The 16,314-nt window shown below is 36.3% G+C and overlaps 1 protein-coding gene and 1 non-coding gene across 2 annotated transcripts in view; one reads left to right on the forward strand and one right to left on the reverse strand.

Annotated features, from left to right (window-relative positions):
- The window catches only part of LOC124638890 (neuropeptide CCHamide-2 receptor-like), a 112,701-nt gene that overhangs the window by 39,243 nt on the left and 57,144 nt on the right, over window positions 1-16,314 (forward strand). The gene's annotated exons all lie outside the window — the stretch shown is intronic.
- LOC124639236 lies at window positions 7,731-7,923 on the reverse strand. Its single transcript, XR_006985450.1, has one exon. It is a non-coding gene; the product is annotated as a U2 spliceosomal RNA (small nuclear RNA).

The raw sequence follows: 16,314 nt of genomic DNA on the forward strand, positions 1-16,314 counted from the left end.
TCATTTTAATCAGTGCTGTAGTTTTAGCGTTAAAGCACGACTGACATACAGAGTTACGACGGCAAAAAAATAATAATACGATCAGTGGAAAATTTACATTATGATTGAACCTGAAATCGGAAAATATACCGAAAGACCTACTTATAATAACTATAGGCAGCATTGTACCTATAAATAACCTTCTACTAAAATCACATTCAAACTCATATTCTCACGAGTACCTATGTAGGTGGATATTTTGGTACAATAAATATTAAATCGAGTTCGTACTGAAAAACAAAAATAATCCTCTTTTCTTGAGACTATAAAAATAAGAAAATAATGAATACTCGATCAGTGGTATATAGCTCTTTTATGTATCGAATAAATACACACTGAAATAAAGGTAATACAGTTAAAGTAAGTAGAAGTATATAAAGTTTTTATCGGCACCTACATCTGAATTCGGAAAATATCGATCAATTTTACACAGCCAGAGACATCACAGAACACTTTAGAGTTTAGAAAAAAAACTGTGTATGTGTTCGTAATATTGTCTTTTACGATAAAAACCTAAAGCCATTTGGGTTATCTTTGTACTACAGTTTGTTACCATGGCAACGGTTATAACACGGGTGCTTGTAATCGGATTATTAACTTCAGAACATTTATTTTTGACATCAAAAATCTTCAGGACACCTCTGACTAAAACCCACCACATTACTTCTGGAGCCCTTTGTATACCAGAACCGGGGTAACTCTTTAAAACGATCTCGCAGCACCGACATTGTAGAACGTACCTACATAATATACTATAAGAGTATATTTAGACCTTATCAATATCGGTACATGAAAACTGACGAAACTAACATCCGGGCCCTGAGAACCTTTTTTCGTCACAAAAGGGTATATCAGGCTGTTGAGGCTAACAATGACGTCATGAGTATGATACCAGGTTTATGATGAGTCATTGTCGAGTGATAATCACTTCCTTTATTTTATTTTTGTATTGTTTTTGGTGCTATTTCTTGCTTAGCAAGGTAGAATATTGTCTTCTAGTCCAACAACTTTTTTTCGAAGAATTTTACAAATGGTTTATCTTTAGATTTGTGATCGTATTTTGGTCAATGAATCTAATTTAAGAATGAGGTTTTTCTTAAAGGTGAAAAGACGCGTAAGACGCCTTACAGTGGGGCAATGAAAAGGCTGATGATGAACGGCAAACTATTAGTATTAACAGCCAGTTTCTTCAAAAAAAGTAAAAGCCAAAGTAATGTCATAAAGTAAAATTAACGGTCAAATGCGTTTTTGCAAGGCTAAAGTAACAGCAAAACTAATAGATAAAATCGTGAAAAAAATTTGACCGTTACTCTTACTTTATGACATTACTTTGGCTTTTACTTTTGATGAAGAAACTGGCTGTAAGAGTGTCGTAATATCTCATTGTTATCAAATTTGTCACTGAACCAAATAGGTTAAGAGCAATTAAAAAACATAATTTGTTTTAATAACTAATAACAACACAAGCGCTTACAAATGAGCTCTAATCAGTAATCAGTTAGTACAACAAGGTACGATAATTTGACAATGACGGATTGATAATGAAATCCTAACAAGGGTTGTGGAGGTCAGACAGTATGTACCTAAGTATTTGCGTTAATTACGTAATTATTCGCACACAATTGAATGCAAAAACAATTAAACAAATACAATGTTTGTGTCGTGTCAAATATTATGCAGAACTATTTTTGGGTATTTTCCATTTTAGACAAGTTTTTTTAATGACTACTAACGTCTATTTTTAAAAAGAGTAACCATGGAGTTTCATGCCTGTTCTTCTCCATAGGAAGCTAATTTTGGTATGGGCAACTAGAATCAACCTTATTTATACTTTTGATATTCATAAGTGCTTGTAAAGGCTTAAATGGAATAAATGGTTTGACTTTGTCTTTATTTTGAATCATAACCGTTTGTTCTTATTTAAGGAATCAACGGCCTTTTCGTCTATTGCAGATGATTTATGTGGTGGTGTCTGTGATACAAAGCCTTTCGTGACTGAACAGACCGATACGAGAGCGACATTTCTTACCACAGGCTTGACAAGAGAAGTAACTGGACATTAGTGTCGAACCATGTTCATGTCTTTTCTGTTTCTTGTCAGCAAGCACTCCGAACCAGGCTTCATCGCAAAATTATGCGACCCTCTGCGACACGTTTGCGCCATTCAGGACGTTTCTCTGAGAGCCTTTCCCAGTCACGGTGGTCGATTTTAAATGCTGCCATGTCTCGCTTGATGCAGTCTTTGAAACGAAGCAACGGCCTCCCAACATCTCTTTTTGCATTCGCTACTGCACCAAGAAGAACACGTCGTGGTAATCGAGAGGGTTCCATCCTATGCACATTTAAGGAATATTTTGAACATAAAGAGTTAAATATAATTTGTTTATTGCAGGGAATGATGGAATTGAATCTTAAAATAGATTTATCCAATTTAAAGCTAGACTGACCTTGAGTGACACTTGTATGGATAAATCTATACATATAATAAATCTGTAGAAAAGTAATTTTTGTACATTGAAGAAATTGACAAAAAAAATAGCCAGCATGTTAAAGGATAACTAACAGAACCCATTTCCATCATTTTTGTCATTTTTGTCTGTTTGTCTGTTTATCTGTTTGTTTGTTCGGGATTCACGTAAAATCTACGAATTAAATGCAGACAATGCTTATATAAAAAAATTCTACGTAACTTGGGGTATTACTTAGTTTTTGTTTCATCGAAATCGATTCACTCTATCAAAAGATATGATTAATTTTGTGAATTCAAGATGTAAAATATTACGACACGCAATCTATTTGTCAAAACTGTACATTTGAATGTTGTACTTATATTAGTTGATCGGCCTATTATTAATCTTTACACAGAAAATCACACCTTTATGAGTAACTTCGGAAGAAAAAAAAAATGAAAATTTTGTTTAGCCAAGGTTAAAGTAGCTCCATCTGTGGTAAATAAAATACACCATCAATTTGTCAAAGGAGCGAGGTGGTAAATGACAATACATTCTTTATAGAGGATTATTATTTCAACAGATGGAGTTGTGTATTTTCCGTAATTCACCATATTTTAACACGAAGTGTAATTTTTCGATAGACATTTCAATAGTGTTTGTCAGTTTGCCGTGCCACATCAAAATCCAACTATATTATTACCTTGATGAAAGGAAAATTAATAGTTCTCGGCCAAATTTAAAACGGTGCCATCTAAATTATTTTTTGAACATAATGTCAAAAATGATGACTTTAGTGGAACAATTAATTATCATTTAAAGTTACAGATGGAGTTCATATCAGGATTTTTTCATAAACATAGTTTAGCTTATCTTCCACTAATGTGGTGGCCTTAAAACAAATTACTTTGAGTGAGTAGTATTAAGTAGACCTTTTTTTTTCCGACGTCAAAAATCATCAAATGACCCCTCCGGCTGTGGGTTAGCAGCGGTGAGGGAGTGTCAGACTCTTACTGACTAAAAACCGTCGTGTTCCGTCATAGGCCTTTTGTGTACCAGGGCCGCGGTATCTCTTTCGAACAACCCGCAGCCCCGGCAGGCCTTGGCCCTGCTGGGCCCCGCTGGGGTTGTATTAAGTAGACCTTAATTATTTTTTCTGATGCAAAATATGTAAACTTAATCCTAGAAGAAATGAGGATCTATCTCTCGCAAGCGCTGCTAAGCGTGAGGTAGGTAATGTAGGATTCTGTAGCTTTAAAAACAAGCCCAGATACAAAGTGCAGATAAGAAATGGGAGCTTTCTCGATTTAACACCATACACACGTAAAATGCTTTATGCGTCTGAAAACGTACAAATTACGCGCCGCATACCAAAGACATGTTTACTTTCAACTTCTGATCGCAAATACACTGTTCACGATTACGAACAGTCTCAGTAAGACCCGAGCCAAGTCTAAAAAAACACCTTTTATATAAAACTACGTTTGATGTCATTTAATCACAAAGACAGAATTGTTCTCTGTTGCAAATCCTATCCACCTATATCCTATCCTAATCCAGAATGCATTGCAGGTGTGCATTGCACAAAAACCAATGGTATCCTATTCGAGAAGTCAAAAGACTTGACCTGCTAACGTCAGCTTCTGCGCTAAGCAAGTGTTCTTAATAGTACCATCAGAATTACATTCATCGTTGAATGAGGTGATTAAATTTTCAGAAACCACAATAACAGTAGGAGCCAAAGCGTATGATCACTTCATAGAGCTCTGATTGGCCCCAGGTGACCAAGTCAGGTCTGATTTGTTTGTTCATCAGATCTTTGAAAGTGTTTCGGTGGATACTTACTGTCGTCCTGTTTACGTGTGACACAAAATATGGTATATAAACGTCCTCCGCAAGAGCGAAATTTTCCCGGTGTGCGGTAGTGACGCACAGTATACAACACTTATGTTTCTTTTGATTTGCTGGCTCCACCAAGAAATGGCAAATTGCGAGCGTACATTTTGAAAATCTTGGCAAAACTGCAGGTTTCAAGTACGAACACATGAAGTGGACTCGCACAGATACGTACATTTTGCCTATTCGTGAACTAATGCAAACATTTCGGTGGAGTCCCGGCTTAGGCCACCACACGTGTGAGTAGCGCGGGCGCCGCGCGTGCGTCGCGAGCGCGTTGCGTGAGCGTCGCGTTTTGCTGCCCTGCGGCACTTGCAGCGCGCTCGCGGCGCGCACGCGCCGCTCTCCTTGACGTTTAACTGCTAAGGCGTTTAGCGGGCGGCGCGGCGGGGATAGCGGGCGAAGCGGTAAGAACGCAACTTGAGCGCCGCGTGCTCGCCGCGAGCGCGTCGCTTGCACTCTTCACACATGCCGCAGGGCAGCAAAACACGACGTTCACGCAGCGCGCTCGCGACGCCCGCGCTACTCACACGCCCGAGGATCACGCACGCCTAATGTGGGGTCAGCCTTACCATAGTGAGTAAGTGCACAGAAAATCCCCGTCATACAAGTGTTTCTCCCCAGTAGTGAAACTATCCTACCCTATGCGCCTGCTGATGATGATGACTCATTTTATCATCCATCCAGCTATTCCCCAACTATGTTGGTGTTGGCTTCCAGTCACCGAATCTGTTTGAGTACCAATATTTTGCTTGGAGCGACTACCTATCTACCTATCTTCAATCCAGTCAACTACACAAGACGATATCCATGGTAAGACTGACAGACTTTCTGGCTTCTGATTAGTCGCAGCAGCTGCAGAAAATGTACAAATGACAGCTTTGTCAGACTCAAAGCATATAGACATAGATTATAGCTGTTTCCTGTGAAAATTACTTACGCACCATACGTAATAATTTTCCAAATTGGCTGACTAGATCCAGAGATATTCACAACGTCACAAACTTTACTTCTTTTGTTTAGATAAATGGTCACATCCACAACACAACCTTGATCAATGAATCTATGCGACTGCTAAGTGCTAATCATAATTATACTGTCACGTGAAAGAATGCACCTACGGGATAAGTAGTATTTTGACTATTCTATATTGCCCACGCAGACGAAGTTGCGGGCAACAGCTAGTAGTAACTAAATGATGAATGCGAAAATAACTTTATCTGTCTGTCTGTCGCACCCGCCTAATCTATTGAACCAATTTAAATGCAGATAGTCAAGAGCCTGAAACAGGGCGCAAATTCCTTTTTACTTGATTGCGGAAAGTGGTTCTCGCGGGACGTGGTTGAAAGAACCAATGACAACAGTTAGTTCTCAATAAACTTGACCATGATTACTATAATTATCAATTCAGTTCCCAAAATTTAATTTAAATGATGACAGTCAAAATAGCTTTCAGAAACCAAGAATCTGTGGTTTTGTAAGGGTAGTTTAGCAGAAATTGAACGGTCTGTCGGTTTGCCAAAGCCTCTTGCCCTTATACCGCAAGATTTATTGCTCAAACGACTTTAGATTACCTATTGGACCCTTGTTACCTGTGGACACCAAAATAGTCATATTTTGTATACTTGCAATAAGTAAGGGAAACGTAAGGTTTATTTTTTTATTGGTGTATGATTGAGACTCAATCATTTTCTATTTTATATTGTACTACATTTATATAATGAGGTATGTAACATTTGTGTAATAAATACATTTTCTTTGTTACAGGGTAAGCCAACATACTACTCCTGAAAAATTAACGACGCGATAAGGAATTGACGAATTCAACGTAAGTGTTGTACTACTTAAAAATACTTAATACTACGAAAAAAAAATAACTGTAAAAAGTAGGCTCTTCTGTAGGAACTATAAATCAGAACTTTCCCAAATATTTTTGTTATTTTGTTTTGTAAGTAAACAGACAACATTAATCACATAAAACCTTCCCCACTAAAAAAAAAATCAAATCTTTTCCACACTATACAAAAAAAAACACATAAAAAAGCAAAATAGTTCTACCAACCTTTGAATACGTCAGAGGCACGCAACCTCAAGTCCCGTCTGATGACGTTTACTTCAAAGAGTCTGTATGCCTGAGTGCCAGGAACCACAACATACGGGTCAACGCTTTTAGGCTTTGCAATAACTTGGCCCTGTGATTTATGATACCCTGGTACAATGGTATGTAGGCGTTAACGTTGTTACGTTAACTTTTACAGATCAGCGCGTTTACGATTGATTGATGGGTTTTTGAAGCTAGAAAATTGGAGATAAAAGAAAAAAACCGGCCAAGTGCGAGTCGGACTCGCGCACGAAGGGTTCTGTACCATTATTTATAAATCGAATAAAAAAATCAACTTTGTTGTATGGGTGCCCCTCAAAATATTTATGTACCTAATTCTAGTTTTCAGTATTTGTTGTTATAGCGGCAGCAAAAATACATCATCTGTGAAAATTTCAGCTCTCTAACTATCATGGTTCATGGGACCTGCCTTAGACAGCCTGGTGACAGACGGACGGACGGACAGAGGAGCGAAAACAATAGGGTCCCGTGTTACCCTTTGGGTACAGAACCCTAAAAAGGATAGTCATATTTGGAAAGTAATGCTCATCATTGAGCAATCGCATGCTGAATAAGGCCTGTTTTGATACTAAGAGCAATAGCGCACTAGCGGCTTGGACGCAGCGGCCAAGCAGCTAGTGCGCTATTGCTCTTAGTATTTATATGACCACGCTTCATCAAGGCGGATAGGGAGTTGCAAATAGGTTTATTTTAGGATCATTAATTTCTTGACCATTACCCAGCCCGTCTTGTACTGATATTCATTAATCTTAATCAACATTGACCTACCCCCACTGATTTCTAAAAGGATTGTTTACCTAAAATACGATAATAGGCATAGACAGTGTCAGGAACCTTTTTAGTTCAGAATGAATGAAATCCTAACAGAAACTTAACTTTATGAGGCTTACTAAAGGTATTTAATGAATAGTTAATATTACTTTATGTTTCGTTACGTTAAACAGTTTAATACACATCACCTTGACTGGTCACTTAACGGTCAACTGCTATTGAAAAGTTCAGTAATATTAAACTTGGCAAATATTTTAGCAGGTATCATCGGTCTTGAAAAATGATGGCGTGTTATGAGTATCAATCATTACTTTCAGATTTTAATTTATTAATATTCCTTCATATGATGAGGGCGCACATTTTATCGATAGGTATCGAACGCACAGCACTAGACAAATTTTAGTAAAGAATAATTTAAATTAAGTTGCTGCTTATGAGAAGATTTTCAAGTATTTATGTGGGCCGAACCCGGCGGCACTGCAATGCCGGGCCGACCCGTGACGGGAGTGGAGCGAGCCCCGAACATCCCGTCAGTTTACAAAAAACAGTTTAATATACTGGTCCCTCAGTGAGGGAACTTTCAGATATTAAGCTGAAAAGAACAGATACTACACTTTGATCTTAGCCAAAAGGCCGAGAAGCGATATCGAAGTGCCGGCACCCCGGGGTAGTCATTCAACCGCGGAGAATCTTAACACCGCGATTCAGAAATGTGACGTAAGCGTATAGCGCCATCTATCGAAAAGTTAGGGGACTATGTATTAAGTAGGTCACCCCCTAGTAATCGTCACGCATAGTGCGTAATAAAATAAAACAGTAGTAAAACATACTGTGATCGATAGCATTAAAACGAATATAAAGTGAATCATTGCTACCTTATTGAAAAAGGGACAGAAAACAGGATCCTCTAGCTCTTAAGTTGTAAATGAACAAAAGTTTTGATCTTAGACATTAGTTTAAAAACATTTAGTTTGATTCATCAAAGTGTTATTCTTATGCACTGTATAGTCTTAAGAATAAATAAAGTTGTTGGATTAAATGAACAACAAATTAATTAATCAAGATTAAAATAAACAATGGTACCCTTTTCTCTCAATATTTTCAAGATGTCTCTCCGCTTGGCAAATGCCCCCTTATAAGTAACTTCGCGGTTAAGCTGCCATTGTAAAATAATCTTTAATGCCTCAGAAATAAAATTGCTTTTTAAGTACAGTTTTATGTTTAAAATTTATTGTTATTAAACGATCGATAACTTCGATAAATTCACAGAGCTACGTCATTTAAGTGTTTTAAGGGGTCTACACACCAAAGCCGCTGACCCGGCGGCACAGCCCGGCGGCTTAGTGCCAGCGGGTTAACCCGGCGGCTTCAGAATATCCAAGCCGAACGACTTTGCCGTCGGCAATGCCGGCGGCACGACTGCCGCGGCATGTGGTGTTCTAGTAATTGTCAAATACTCTATGAAAGCCGGCGGGCAACTGACTGAGTGAGTGGAGAGGGATGCCGTCAGCATCGGCATGCTGCCCCGCCGGCTTTCCCGCGCGGGCGCAAGCCGGCGACATGATTGTACAAAATACGGCCGGCGGGTTTGGCCGCCGGGCTGTGTCGCCGGCGTCAGCGGCTTTGGTGTGTAGACACCTTTAGAATTTATTACTTACACGCAGGTTCTCGTTCGCTTGAAACTGAAATTGATATACAAATTAGTGATCTATCTCCAATTTTTCTCGAGTCACTTTGTAACCACGTATCGGAATTTCGAAGTCAGTTGAAGTGGTTGCCTATTCGGCGGCGTCGAGATGCTCACATTCTTTCCTTTCTCTTCTCTCTTCTCTATAATCCCCTCTCACCAAGATATCTTCGGGAACGTTTTGAGTTTCTTGTCCCGAGAGGCAAACCTTGTCGCACTTCCTCATCTCTCCTTCTTCGTGTCCCTTCCCACACTACGAGCCGCTATTATGGATCGTTCACTGTTCGTGCTGTGAGACTGTGGAATTCCCTTCCACACTCGATACGCGAAAGCCCATCGTTGGGTGTATTCAAGAGACGAGTAAAGGAATACTATTTATTGACATGAATGATATATATATTGATATATATATGATTCGTATGTATATATATAATATATATTTTTATATGTATTATGTTTATGTATTGTGTAGTTTTACTACATATATATGTTTAGTATATTGTTATTTTATATATATTTTTTTTTGTTTGGTTATTAATGTTTGTTGTGCACTTTTTTTGAATCTACCTTACAACTATCGAATCTCTCTATGGCTTTAAGGTTGGCTGTAAGAGAACCCAATTCTGGGTTAAGCTCGCCATTGTACATAAACTGTCTGTATTCTTTTTATGTATTTATTGTTAAGTATGCAATAAAGAATAAGAATAAGAATAATCGATTAGGTGTGTTATGTTATAGTTCGGCCATTCAGAGAATGCGTTCCTGACACGTCGCGATTGAACTGACGACGTAACTTTGCAATGGCGTTGCAGTTACGATAAAAATATTTTTGCTGGTTGTTTACCGTTTTAACAATTGAGGAGCATTAAAACAACATTATTATATCAATAATCAATGAATGTTATTACGTCGTCAGTTCAATCGCGACGTGTCAGGAACGCATTCTCTGAATGGCCGAACTATAACACGAACACACTAAAAAATTATGCTTTAAATTATTCATCATCATCATCGTCCCACTGCTGGGCACAGGCCTCACCTCACACAGAGAAGGATTGAGCGTTAATCACAACTTTTGCTCAATGCGGGTTGATAATTTCAGACTCTACAGTCCGGGTTTCCTTTAAAATATTATTATAGACTTTATTCAAATATCAGAAACTGCATATGAAGCCAACGTCAACGAGAATGGCATATGTGTCGTGTATGGAAATCAACCGTCAATCAATCAATGAAAAATATACGGTATGCGGGCTCTTGTGTAAAATGCACAATGATATTATTTTGTTTTAATTTAACAACTGCAGAATACATTAAATTCTGGTTTATCCGTGAATTGAAAAGCGTGTATATTTTTTAGGGATTGATTATCGCAAAATTCTCACTTCACGAGCTTTGAGGAACACCTATGCAAAATATGTAACCCTATGTAGGTAAAGATTTTTACCAATAGGTGCATCATAGTACAATATTTCAGAAGATATGGCTATAATTTTTTGCTACACAGTTTCACAATTAATATGTTAGTTTATTTTAGGATGGACGTCAAATTGAAATATTTACGGAACAATAAAACATCAAATGAGTCAAATAGTCTAATTCTAGGAAGCGACGTTAATTTTTATGGCATTTTTATATGCAACTCAAGGTCATCTCAGTTTAAATAATTATAATCAACGGTTATGTGCACAAAGTTTACGTCTATTTTAGTGTTCTGTACTCAAAAGCAAAAACGGGACTCAGTTAATAAGTTGTCTGTCTGTCCAATATAGGAAGGTTGAATATTGTTGCCACTATAACAAAAAAAAGAACGTACTGAAAACTAGAATAAAATTAATTTTGCCCTGTTTCACAGATAGTACGAAACCCATTGCGCGCCAGACCGACTCACACTTGGCCGGTTTTTTAAATGACCTTCACTACTGTGAAAGTTTTATTATATTTTAATGTGAATCAAAACATCCGGTAATACTTTTCTTCTGATAGAATTATTGTATTAATTCGACTGAAAAACACATCTGCGCTTTTTAGTACCTACTTTCGTCATTTGTTTGTACGCGTTTCATTATAAGTATTATTATTCTACACTAATATTATAAAGAGGAAAACTTTGTTTGTTATTTATTTGGTTGTAATGGATAAACTCAAGAACTACTGGAACGATTTTCAATATTCTTTCACCATTAGAAAGCTATATTATTTGCGAGAAACATAGGCTATATTTTATCCCGGTACGGGCAGTAGCTCCCACGGGACGCGGGTGAAACCGCGGGAAAACGGCTAGTTTTATATGAAGTTACAAGATCTTTTGGTGATTGTTTTTACTGCAAATATTTTGTAATTTAGTGCTGAAAAGGCAGGTCATTGACAAAGAAAATTAATGAATTTACAGCATTTTAGCATTCACTCCTTATCAAACTTCTTTTGAACAAACATTCTTACGCAGAAACAAATATTTTTTTGGACTTTTGACTTCGATTTGCGAAGTTTCTTGTATAGCTGATGCTATATAAACAGAAAATTATTTCATTCAAACCATCTAAATATTATTTATTTGATACCAACCAATACGTCATTTGATGAAACGCCATGTTATTTTTGTCTTATGGTACTGCCAACTGATTTATGGCATCAGATATAAAATGGCTGTTAGATACCATGAATATAAATGGAGTAGTAATAGAAAATTTCAGTCAATTTCTCAATGGCGTTATGCCAAAAGTGGAATATCCATATGGTCAACTGCGGTTATTGAAAATCGTATATTTAAAGTAACTTTGAAATTCTTTTTAAATAACGAAAGTCACAATTCAGAACCAATATTCTTTTGATGTTTCTATTTAATAGTAAATACTAAGTTATGCCTTCGGTTTCACTCGTAAAGTCCGTGAAAAAGAGGAGAGAGGTCTTCCTCGATAAATGGGCTATCTAGAACTGATGTCAATATTTTTACAAATCGGTCCTTCAGTTCCTGAGATTAGTTAGATTCAACTAAACAAACTCTTGAGCTTTATAATATTATAACGGATTTGTTATATGCAGATATTTATAGGCGAAGAAATAAATATCTTCTTAGGATTTACCGGCAAATTGTGATAACCATACTTATTCAAAATCCTATCTTGGATAAGTCATCAATTGTGTGCAGATAAATTAGTCTGTCAGAATATGAATACACCATTGCCCAGTCTATTTTAGCATAACTCTATTATTTCAAGAAAATATTATTTAACCCAAAGTTATGCTATTTTCTTTGATAACAGAAGACCATCAATATTGTTCGCGCCTTTTAATGGGTACGGCTTATTAATATTTAAGACAAAAACATTAATCTCTTCTGATATTTATTATTTTAACTGAATATTACCTATATTTCATTGGCTTGTTTTTGTTTGTTATAAAATATGACTTAATTTATAAACGTAATAGTTTACATCAACAAAAGAGTTATTTAATTAAGATCTATTATTAAATATGAGCATTTGACACTTTTACTGTTCTTAGTTCTTAGAGCTCCCGGAAACTGCAAACTTTTAGTCAGACGACAGTTTGTTTGTGCTCATAAATCAACATGAAGATGAAACGCACATTACAAAGATCAGGTATTTAACCAGTAGGTATAAGACCGACTGAAAACTTTTCTTAGAATAAAGATTTTCTTCAAAAACAATTGCCAGCTATTAGCTCAACTGTTGGCCGACTATTATGTCTGCATTGTACTCTTAGTGGTCAAGTTGTTGACTGCCCTTATAATATCGGTTTTCACATCTCGGTAAAATAATGGTTTTCGTCCATTTTGGGCCTCCACTTTGGATACCATTAGGGCAATGCACACATTGTGAGCCGGGTTGGCATGCAATATTATAAGGATATGCTATTGTTTTCTGGTATATGGTGAACATTGAAGGCACACTTATTGATATGTTACAAAGTTTATTATCTACCTACTATACTTATTACATCATCATCATCATCATCATCATCAGCCTTTGTATCGTCCCACTGCTGGGCCTCCTCTCACACAGAGAAGGATTGAGCGTTTATCACCACGCTTGCTCAATGCGGGTTGGTGTCAGACTATATAGTCCAGGTTTATATTCAATTTTATAGATTTAAGTTTGAAGAAAAGTAAGGGGTTACCTCAGAGGTACCTCAGATCGATGGCAAATATCGATGGAAACCCACGTTACTCGTGAATGTCACAAGTTTTGCATAACCTACCGACATTCTTACTTATATCGCAAAACAAGAAAAAAACTCGACTTTACCAATATAACAATAATTAAGCTAAACAAATTAAAACACAGATTTCTAGACCCAAAAAAATATTTATATTTTCTTTCATATCTAAGAGGATTACTTTTTAATGGAAATTTTTCATGAAATAAGACTTCAGTTTTCTGTAGGCAATAAGCTTTTTTACTTGATCTAAATATAAGTTTGTGGTACGAATACGAAGTCTTTAGATTTCATAGAACAGGTATTTTTAGAAATCCGGTGAAAGCAGATTTTCTTTACATAGGTAGGTACCACCTTTTTTATGCCACTAGCTTCCACCCTTGGTTTCACCCATATTCTGAGGGAATACTTCCCATGCACCAGAATAAAAAGTAGCCTATGTCCTTATTTAGGCTCTGGACTATCTGTGTACCAAGTTTTATAAGAAAGAACAGTAACAATCGGTTAATTTTGTCATTTATAATATCAAGCAAGAATTCTATTACTAACGAGCTTCGACTTCCTATAGAGAAAATGCTCATATTCAAAAAGCAGCTACGTTTTAATACAATTAAGTACTGAAAATAAAATTACCTACTTACTATACAAAATTAACATCGTTTTGCCGTAATTTGGCTAAATAGGAAGGAAGATAATTCAGTAAATTGCTAATTACCTCCGGAGTGACAATTGTCATTTGTAGTCAAATTGTATGGTGTGAACATGTCGCTATTTGTAGAGTTACAAGGAAAATACTTAATAATATGTCTGAAATAATATAATAAGTACAGTAAATGTGAAATGTACGAAATGGAAATACTGGTCTGCTGCCGAAAATTACATGAACATTTTACATTTACATAAAGACAAACAAAAGAAAAAGAACGAAAGAGATCATAAATATGTCAAATGGAAACGCTTCATACTATGGTGATAATTTTCATCAATTCAAGTAATATTATAAACGCTAAATATGGATGTTTGTTCCTCTTTCACGCTAAAACTACTAGGTGGATTTTGATGAAACGCGGTAGTAGATAGAGATAAATAGCTTACAAATCAGAATAACATAAGCATAAGCATAATAAAAAGTAGGTACCTACTTTTCCTAGACTGGGAAGAACCTAGTTCTTCTTGCTGTGCCAATCAGGATCCATAATTGTGGCAACCATTTCATATTTTCCTCCTTCTGTTCCTATAGTCATCAGGCGCCTGATCTTTCTTCGGTCGTGTCGGATTACCGTCTCATCAAGCTATGAGAGTGAAGGAATAGTGAGTGCACCTGTGTCTGTGCAAAAGCTTGTACACTATAAGTAAATGTCCTGCACAGATGGCTCATCTCCTAATATGAGAACAGCCGCCATGGCCGATAATTGGCTAGGAGGACAAGAACAACCTACATTATAATATGCAATAAATAATATGAAGCGTGTGAAACCACTGGCAGAAGCTAGTCTACTATAAGATATGGCTCGATTATCGTCTATACTATCAATAAAATCTATGAGACTTCTATTGAAAGCTTTGGCAGTCTCTCATTTTGACGTCAAACCCCAAGTCAGGATTGGAAATAAAGTTTTATAGCTCGATATCAAGAGGGAACTTCTCGATCATTATTTTAGTGCAGTTATGGATTTAACTCGGATCTTAAAGCGACGCAGTAAAGTTTTATTAATAAAGTTCCTGTGACGTCAAGTTTTGATACGGAATTTAAAAATCACGGTTTGAATTTTAAAAATTCAGTTCATCAAAAAAATAACTAGGCACTTATTCCAAAAAAATTGACTGGTTTCTGTTGGAATCAAAACAATATACCTACATTACATATTCTCATTGAATCGTTCGTTTAAATTTATGCTCATATGGAAATTTCATAATTTTCATTGTTGCAAAAATAAATACGAATAGAACTATTTCCATTAAGATAGTTATGTATTCGTTTGGTTTCGGCCGTCAGTTAAAATCATGTAAATGTGAATAATATGTAAACTTCCTAATATGTGCAAGTTGCAATGCAGGTTAAATAATAATAATGTATATGCATGTAAATGACAGGTACCTATTAAAACAAGTGACCTGCCCTACAAGAACCGTCTTCAAATAACCGCATCAAAATCCGTTAAGCACTTTGAAAGATCTAAGCATATACATAGGGACAGAGAGCAGGAAGCTCCAGTGTCTTTAAACTAAGTATATAGTGGTACTGATGCATGCATTAACTTACTCGTGCGTCAATTACCATGAAAGTGAGAAGCTGTACAAAATCTATCAGCACTTTGACTTTAAAGTTCGTGATTAAATGGAAGCCTTATTACTACTGTAAGGTCACATAATACTTCCATTATATTGTCTTAAATTAAACTCCACTTTGGTTGCTGGTAATCCTGGTGGCCTTGTGGGTAAAAGACCTACCTCTCAAGTGCGGAGTACGGGTTCGATTCCAGGTCAGACATGTAGCAATGTTGACCAGAACAATTGTAAATATAGCATATAAAATCAAAATGCTTGTGTTGTATTTTCATTGGTTTTAAAAGTTGATACATCGTATTGTATGTTCAAACGCTCAAACAATAATAGTTTCAATGCAGTCAACTCACTGCAGTAATAAAGTTACATAAATGCAGTTGTTGTAATACCTCTAGAAGCTACTCTATAACTCTTTTACAACATTTTGAAAGTTTTGTCACATGAATGTACAACTGTGATTTGTATGTTTGTTGAGGTTATCACAAATACCTAAATACTTAGTAAAAATATATAAAATTGCAACTTATCCAATTGGTTCAATTTCATTGAAAGAAACAATTCAAGTTAATTCGACTATATACCTTTGAAGTGACAAAATATGTACATACCTACCGATAAAATAAACTTCAATAAAATCGAAAATATTTTATGAAAGTTGAAACTGTTGTCATTGGACACACGTAACATATTACACTGTATGTGACTGCCAAACCGAAGCCACAAGTTTGACACTGCAAATGGAGTAGGTTACACATTTCACGAGTAGGTATTATTCCCATTTATATTGAGCTTATTCACTTTATATCACACCCTTCTGATATACTGACCGAGTTACAAAATACTGAAAAATGCAACTTACTCGTATATTTAAAGACGATTAGAAG

This window comes from Helicoverpa zea, chromosome 18, assembly GCF_022581195.2.
Source record: "Helicoverpa zea isolate HzStark_Cry1AcR chromosome 18, ilHelZeax1.1, whole genome shotgun sequence".
Classification (NCBI taxonomy): domain Eukaryota; kingdom Metazoa; phylum Arthropoda; class Insecta; order Lepidoptera; family Noctuidae; genus Helicoverpa; species Helicoverpa zea.